Raw genomic sequence first — 8,305 nt, forward strand, 5'->3', positions numbered from 1 at the left:
TTCACAGCACTCACCATAGCACATACCCTCCCCAATGTCCATCACCCAGCCACCCATCCTTCCCACTCCCCACCACTCCAACAACCCTCAGTTTGTTTCCTGAGATTAAGAGTCTCTTATGGTTTGTCTCCCTCTCTGGTTTCATCTTGTTTCATTTTTTCCTCCCTTCCCCTATGATCCTCTGTCTTCTTTCTCAAATTCCTCATATCAGTGGGATCATATGATACTTGTCTTTCTCTGATTGACTTATTTCATAAAAGCATAATTTTAAGAGCCTCTTTTAAAGTAATGGATGGCCCATATTGCCATCTTAATCCACATTACATTAAGCATTTATTTATGTAAATAATGTATATGTATATATTACATATGTGTGTATATATTTATATATATATATATATATATATATATATAAAAGTTCATTTTTCCCTCTTTTTATGGCCATGGTCATGATTTAAGACAGGGAATTATAACAACAACAAAAATAATAATAATAAATAATAATAAAATAAGTAACTCTGTGTATCAGCCACTTTCCTAAGTGTTTTATTTATATTAATTATTATTAATATTATTTATAGTAATTCTCATAACAGTTCTATGAGGAAGGCATGGAGAATCTGCATTTTACAAATGATGAAGCTACAGAAACAGGAAATTAAGTAATTGGCCTAAGTTCACACAGCCTGGAAGTGGCAAACTGGTATATGAACTTTGAAATCTGACTCCCAAGTACATTCTCTAAACAACTCCAATCTACTCTCTTTTGCATTAACATAATATGTACTGCATTGTATGACACATGTAATTATTTAAGCTTCTGGCACTCCATTGCAAAAGACCTTTCATAATATCAATAAAGAGTTGTATTTATTTATTTATTTATTTATTTATTTATTTATTTATTTCTCATTCACAGTTCCCAGCTGTGCTCAAATTTGTATCTTCCAACCTTGGGCAGTTTTCTCTCTGTGTGTCTTACACAACCTTTTTTTTTTCAGGGAATAATTTTTTTTTTTTTTAAAGATTTTTATTTATTTATTTGAGAGAGAGAATGAGAGAGAGAGAGCATGAGAGGGGGGAGGGTCAGAGGGAGAAGCAGACTCCCTGCTGAGCAGGGAGCCCGATGCGGGACTCGATCTGGGACTCCAGGATCATGACCTGAGCCGAAGGCAGTCGCTCAACCAACTGAGCCACCCAGGCGCCCCAAGGGAATAATTTTTTAACTAGTACATTGTAAGTGATAATTGGCCATTTAGCTTTTGGCAGATACTATGATTGATTGCCTCTCTGCCTAAGGTCAAGAAATATTCACTGAGGGCCTACTCTATGCTAGGCAAAACACTAGGCATCCAAGAAAGCATGGGGCGCCTGAGTGGCTCAGTCGGTTGAGCATCTGACTCTTGGTTTCAGCTCAGGTCATGATCTTGGGGTTATTGGATCGGCCTCATTGGGCTGCATGTTCCACAGGGAGTCTGCTTGGGGTTCTCTCTCTCCCTCTGCCTCTCCCCCTCCCCCTAGCTCTCCCCCTCCCCCTGTGATTCTCTCTCTCTCAAATGAATGGATAAATCTTAAAAAAAGAAAAAAGAAAGGAAATGAAAAAAGAAGAGAAAAGAAAAGAAAGCAGACACAAATAGAACGCTTCCAGATAACATAGTCAGTGCTCTGAGTGAGATCTGCAGAGGGTCCACTGAGAAAAGGGATAAGGTATGGAGTTTGGGATAAGGAAGTGGTTTGAAGAAAGGCTATCCGAGCTAATAGGGCCAAGATTGTGAGAATAAGAATGGTGGTGAGATGGATCAGGAGTGGAAAGTTTAATTAAGCAGAAATCTTAAAGTACTGTGGAATATGAGAGATTTAAAAGGTGGGGGAAGTCATGAGCAGGTTGGCAGAAAATCCCAAGTTTCTACTGTCACCCAAGGTGACATCTCCCAGTGGCTCAAAGCCTCAGCTACTCCTCTTCTGCTGCTGCTTTAGTTCAGTAGGGAAACTGCTTCTTGTTTGTTCCTAAAACTTCCTAGAAATGCAGCACCTGGATCCTCTCTTGCAGTTAGGAGCAAAGGTCTCCACAGGAACGGGTCGGTGCACACAATTCAAGATGTCTTCTGCCCACCGAACCCGCTTTCACTGTTTAACTGAGTTTTTGTTTTTCTTCCTCACAGTTCCCCATTCCTCTCTTTAGGCCTTTCCCCAGCTTTGTAGAACCAATTGGGAGTAGGTATATGTTTTGGAATAATTTGGTTTTCTTTTAAAGAAATTTACTCGCCTCAGGAAAAAAGAATGCTCGCGCAATGTAGAAGCAGCCTATCTATAATCAGGAGTGAGTGTCCTCTATCTCCGAGATTCTTAGGGATTCTTACCTGAGGTGACTGTTTCACAAAGGAGTCAATGAAAGACCAAGAAAGGAGGGGAAAGGAAAGAGGGAAGAATGAATTTTGACCCAAATATGAGCACTATTTTTTCCTCCCTCAATAACAAACAGGGTCCTAGTCTCAGTTGTTAAGAGGGGAGTGCACTGTTCATGACACAGGCTGTAGCCAGCTCACTTATCATGTCCCCATATCTTCCTCCTGTTTACTTTCATCCTCCCAGTGCCATCTTCTCCTTCCAGCTTTGAATGGCTCCCAGTTGAGATACAGCAGAAGAAACTTGTGACAGTGAAGGGGGGAGAAGAGAAGAGCTTGGAAGGAGGTAGAGAAGATCACACCAGGCAAATGTGAAACAAAGGATAATGACCCAAGGAGGCCCTCCTCAGCTTTCCTGAGCAACCCCACTGAAAGAGAAGCCAAAGAGGAATTGCCCAAGGCTGCACACAGTAGGTAATATTTTAATGCAAAATTACTGTCACTGATGGGTAAAAGTGGCCCAAGCAGTGTATAGGACCCTAACTATATCTGCTAGAAATTGCAATAAACTTAGTTACAAGTAACAGAGAACCTAAACTAAAAGTGGCTTAAACAAAATAAGCGTTTCTTTCTTTCTTGGGTAAAGGAAATTGGAGACAAGTAGTCTAGGATTAACAGGGCAGCCCAGGATGCTTCCAAGGACCCTTCTATTTGTCTGCTCCACCATCCTTAGCGTGTCTTCCATCCTCATGGTCACCTTGAGGTTCAAGATGGCAAGTAGAGCTCTGGCCTTCATACCTTCATTTCAATCCTCTGGAGGGAGCAGAATAAAATCAAGAGGGGGAAAGGGGACCCTTTCCAGCAGAGTCCACTCCCTTTCCACAGTTTTTATCTCAGTAACCAGGAGTACAAGATCATATCTAGCAACAAGGGAGCTGGGAATGTGATCTTTATTTTCAGCAGCAATGTGCCCAGCTCAAACATGAAGAAAGGCTCCCACTTCTCTTACTTCTATGTTGTCCCTATACATGGTGAGCACACATATTGAGGACCAAATACAATTGCTGACTAATTAACTCAAAAACAGGAAACAAATTTTACTATCAAGAGTATGGGGACATAGGAAAGGACATAAACGTAAGATCAAAGACACATGATTTTATAAACATGAGCTTAAAATGTCAATGGAACTCTCATTAACACCTAGACTTGACTTTTAACTAAATCCGCCAAAAATATATACGGTTTACAAATGGTCCAATGTAGAGAAGTAATCTGATAAACTAGCAAAGCGGGCTCTCTTAGAATAAATACTGGGCATCAATAGTCCTATTCATTGCTCTGTCTTCAGCACCTATAACACTGAATGAATGAATGAGCTCCAACAACTTTCTAAACAGTTTTATTGTCTTGATTTTCTCATTATCCAGACTCACTGCTTTTGCCTGTGTATTTTAAATACCTAACATGTCTCCATGTGATTTTAACTCTATACCACAATAGGTTCCCACTCTGAAGTTTCTTCTGCCTGTGGATCTTGCCTCCCTGAGAAGGTTTCCAGCTCTTTCCACATATGTCTCAGCTGGACTAAACTAAAGCTACAGTTAATGATGCTTCCAAAGGCCATTCCTTCAGAGGTCCAGTGAACACTGATAAATCAGTGTTGGCTCATCTCTAAAAATTGACTTTTATCCTTCCATTTTGCACTTTCTAGGCTTTGGGTAACTTGTGCTACGTCAATGACAGCATGTTATGAGATGTTCTTGGTAAACTCTCCCTAGTTGGGTCCAAGCATAACTGAAGCTAATTTTCCCCTTCTCACAGAAAGTGAATAGGGTTAGCAAAGTATCCACTGTTCTCAAGAAAGGCACTGCCAAGGTCTGTATGCTTCTTTCAGAAAGATAGGCTGCTCATTGTCCCCAAGGCAAAACATAAAACATCTGCAAATATTCTGCTCAATGCCTCTTTTTGATCTACCACTTGCTTGTTCTTCTGAAATATACTTCACTATAAATAATTTAGGAAGAAATCTGACCCATATACACCAAGAAAAGTTAAGAAAATTATAATTGATGTCACCATGGGCTAATAATTTTACGCTCAAAAAGGTGATGAAAGCAGCCAGGGCAACCCCTCTCCTTCCCTGGACCTTTATTGAAAAAGTTGTTCTGGAAACTCTAGAGGCTTGGCTCCAGGCTGTGGACAATGCCCTATGTCTCTGCCCTACTCCTCACCAAGAGAAACATATTTCTTTTGGAATCTAGGACTGGTTGGACCACCAGATAATCCCAGTTTTGGTAAAGAGCTCAAAGCACAGATGGCAATATGTGGCCATTGTGTGACATTGTGTTTAATAGGGAATAAAGTGAGAGTAAAGCAGTTGGACTGGTCTCTGTCTTTAGGTGGCCTTCTCACTGCAACAAAAAGAAAAAGAGAGAAGTATAGTGTGGTACAGAGAAGGAAGGCATCCCGACTCTGACAGGCCTCAGGTACGGTGGAGGCATTCCTCTCCACTCTTTTCCTCCTGACATATGCACTTCCCTCTGGTCCACTCTTCTCCAGCAGGCCCAGCTGAGTCTAAAACTTTAACCTGCCTCTTTAGTGGATCCTGTTCCTCCTTTACCATAGGAAAGGAGTAGGGCCATCTTGGTTTGGGTTCCCCAAAGGCAAAGACTGAGTCAAAAACTGGAGCACAATGGCTTCTTTGGGGATGACCTGGAAAGTCAGAACAAGCATGCAAAGTGTAGAAGAGAAGGAAAGGCCAATATCCAGCTAGTTACCATTGTGGGCAAGTGGGGCTCGATCCTGCTGGGGACCCTCTGAAGAGCCCTGTAGAATGAACCTCTGAAGGATGGCCAGGTGAGGTGGGACCATTTATTCACCAACCCCAGTCCCTCCTTGGTTGAGAAATGCCTTCTGGAGCATACTTCCAGCTGTTGTGTGCAAGGACTGAGATACTGAGGCTTTGGGAAAGCCTCGAGGCAAAAAAGTTGAAAGACCTGACAGTGGGCACTTGAAGAGAGAAGATTTCAGCCTGCCAGGAATTGTCGACCACACTTGCACCTGAAGGTGGCACATGGTGAAGAGATGTGACCGCAAATACCTCATCCGCTATGAGGACTGCATTATGAGCTACCTGTCTTCTCATTCTTTTACTTTCTCACTGGGCCTCTTTTGATTACATCCCTAAGGTACTTTAGGAGATGGCCTGAAACTGTTCCCCTGAAATTGTTATGATTCCCTCCTCATGGCTAGGCAATAGTATTCCATTCATCAATCACATTCCAAAGGTATCTTGTTTTCTCACTCTGGTTATCCTTGGCCTCTGAGTTGGCCTGGCCCCTGTAACTGGTACCAGTCAAACTTTGTAAGCTTGCCAGTACTCTAGCTTACAAATGGAAAGTGATCAATATATATTTGTTGATGATTCTAACAGGAAAACTCTCTTAGAAACACTGTTAAGCAGGAACTTGTCTAGTCATATGAAATCAACAAACATTTCTTGCAGTAAGTATTTCAAAGAAAGGAAAAGAGAGCAGATGGGTAGTTAAATAGAAATTCATGGAGAATTTATGCACAGATGGAGTTACTATGTTTCCAGTATCTAAATTTTCATCTTTGCCAGACAGAGGCGGCATATTATCTCTGGGGCGGGGGGGAGGGGGACGGCGAGTAGGCTCTAAAATCAGTGTAAAAATGTAAAATTCCAGTAAAATCTCAGGCTTCTTTTTTTTTTAAACAGCGTGGGGAGGGAAAATGTCAGAGTCAAAAATATTCTTGAAATCTCTTTACATTTCATAAAATATAGTGTGCATATTTTGTTTTTACAGATTTGACAGAAATTCTTATGCACACTATGTCTGAAACCCCTGACTATTGGGAGAGTCTACCTAAAGATAGTTAAGCATTTTCAATCTTTCTGCCTTTAAGATTTAACTATTGAATCCTAAAATGAATGGGAGGTAGGTGGTGAATGCTATGTTCCTGCTTGCCCACAGGATTGCTTTAATCTGTGTCACTCCACTCTGTGCTATTAGATTTGAGATGTGCCTGTTGTCAGTATTCACCCATTACTGGTGATATGTTCTGCAAATACCTTCTTCCAGTTGGTCATGTGTACTTTGACTTGGCTTATAGTGATTTTTTGCCATGCAAAAAGATCTTTAAAATTTTTTTAATGCAGTCTTTTCTTTCACGGCATCTGGATTTTGAAATATAGGTAAAAAGCCTTTTCCCACACCTGGGTAGTAAAGGAATTCATGTGCATTTTCTTTTAATACTTATTTGGCTTTATTCTTTATATCAAGATCTCTACTTCCTTTGGAGTCTATTCTTGTGTGTAGTGTGAGGTGTAGTTATAATTTTATCTTTTGTCAAGTGGTTATATTCTGGTTTTCTTATATACAAAACACTGTGTTCTCTGCAGCCACACCTCTGTAAGCTCTCTCATAGGGTGAGTCACTTCTGCCAATAGTGAATCACGTTCATTTTTTTCTTTGGTTTCAAAGGGTACTACTCTCTGGTACTGTTTACAGATTCTAGGGGTGTACCTTATCTGGAGTCCTAGTGCTTCATGAACAGAATATTGGATTTGGAAAGCACTTTTCTGATGGTCCAGCCCTGCACAGTGATTGTGGAAATTGTAAATAAGGTGGATGGTATGGCTTCCATGTTTTAAGTAGTTCATCTGGTGGAGGGACATGTGGAGTGATTAGAAAACAATTGAAAGCAGCATAGAATTAGTGAAATGTACATTTTGGTTACTGCCTACTACCAGGAAGTATTTCTCTGCACTAAGACCATGGGTGTTTATGGAGGAGCTGCTTTTGAATAGTTCATTTCAGCTGCAGGTAATGGAGAACCTAACTCATAGAGGCCTAAACATATTTTTCCCCTTTTATATCAAGAAATTTGGAGGTAGGTGGTTATGAGCATTTCTTCACCAGCTCAGTGTCAGATATCACCTCTACAATTCTGTTGGCCTTTGGCACATGGTTCCAAGATGGTTGCTGAAGCTCCAGGTATTAGATCCAAGTTCTTGAGAGTAGCAGAATATGCCACCTCAAAATATGCCACTTTGGCAGAAAAATTATTTTGAGCTAGAGACACTTGAAAAATACCCCATCAAAAAAGGGCATTCTGACTTTCCCTTTTCTTCTTGAAAGCAGAAGATAAAAATCCCATGTGAAAGATGCTCTCCTTATGCCAGGAGGAAAAGAACATTCTTATGACCAGAGATGAGAAGTTGAGGCCAACGAAAATCTGTACAAACAGACCTTGTTAAAATAACCCTTATCTTCCTTTAGCCTTCCCATATGTTTTAGGTTACTTTTTCACCATTACTACTCTTTATTCAACCTAGTATAAAAACACTCGGATCCAACCACTTTTTGGGACTTCATTTTCCTATGAAGTCTCCCTGTAGATATAAAGATAAAATTTGCACGCTTTTGTCCTCTTAATCTATCTTACGTCAACTGAAGAGACCAGCCAGAGACCCTAAAAGAGTGCAGGAAAAGTTTTGCCTCTCCTACAGTTCAAAGGAAGAATAAGATGAAGGGGCATGCCAATTGCATCTATCTCTTTAATAAGAAAAAAACTTGCCCTAAACTTCTTCAGAAGCCTTCCGCTTATGTCTTCTTGGTCAGAACTCCATCACATGGCCACCATTAGATGCAAGAGAAGCAGGAAAAAGAATATTTAAGTTTCTTTATCTTATATTCTCTGTCAGGAGAAACTGCAAGGGAGAGGGGTTTAGGAATGGCTACTTAAGTCAGCCAATCAGTGGAGCCAGCCACAATGAAGTATCTCTTTTCTGCTTGCCGAAAGCAGTGCTTGGTATGGTACAAATCTGAAAGTGCAAGGCCAGAGCTTGTAAAATCTAAGAAAAAATTTAAATAAGTGGCTTTCAGGGAGGGTAAGAACTTCACCAGCACAAGTTCGGGGATCTTCTGGTTAAA

This window comes from Leptonychotes weddellii, chromosome 7 (assembly GCF_054177405.1).
Source record: "Leptonychotes weddellii isolate Sample4059 chromosome 7, ASM5417740v2, whole genome shotgun sequence".
Classification (NCBI taxonomy): domain Eukaryota; kingdom Metazoa; phylum Chordata; class Mammalia; order Carnivora; family Phocidae; genus Leptonychotes; species Leptonychotes weddellii.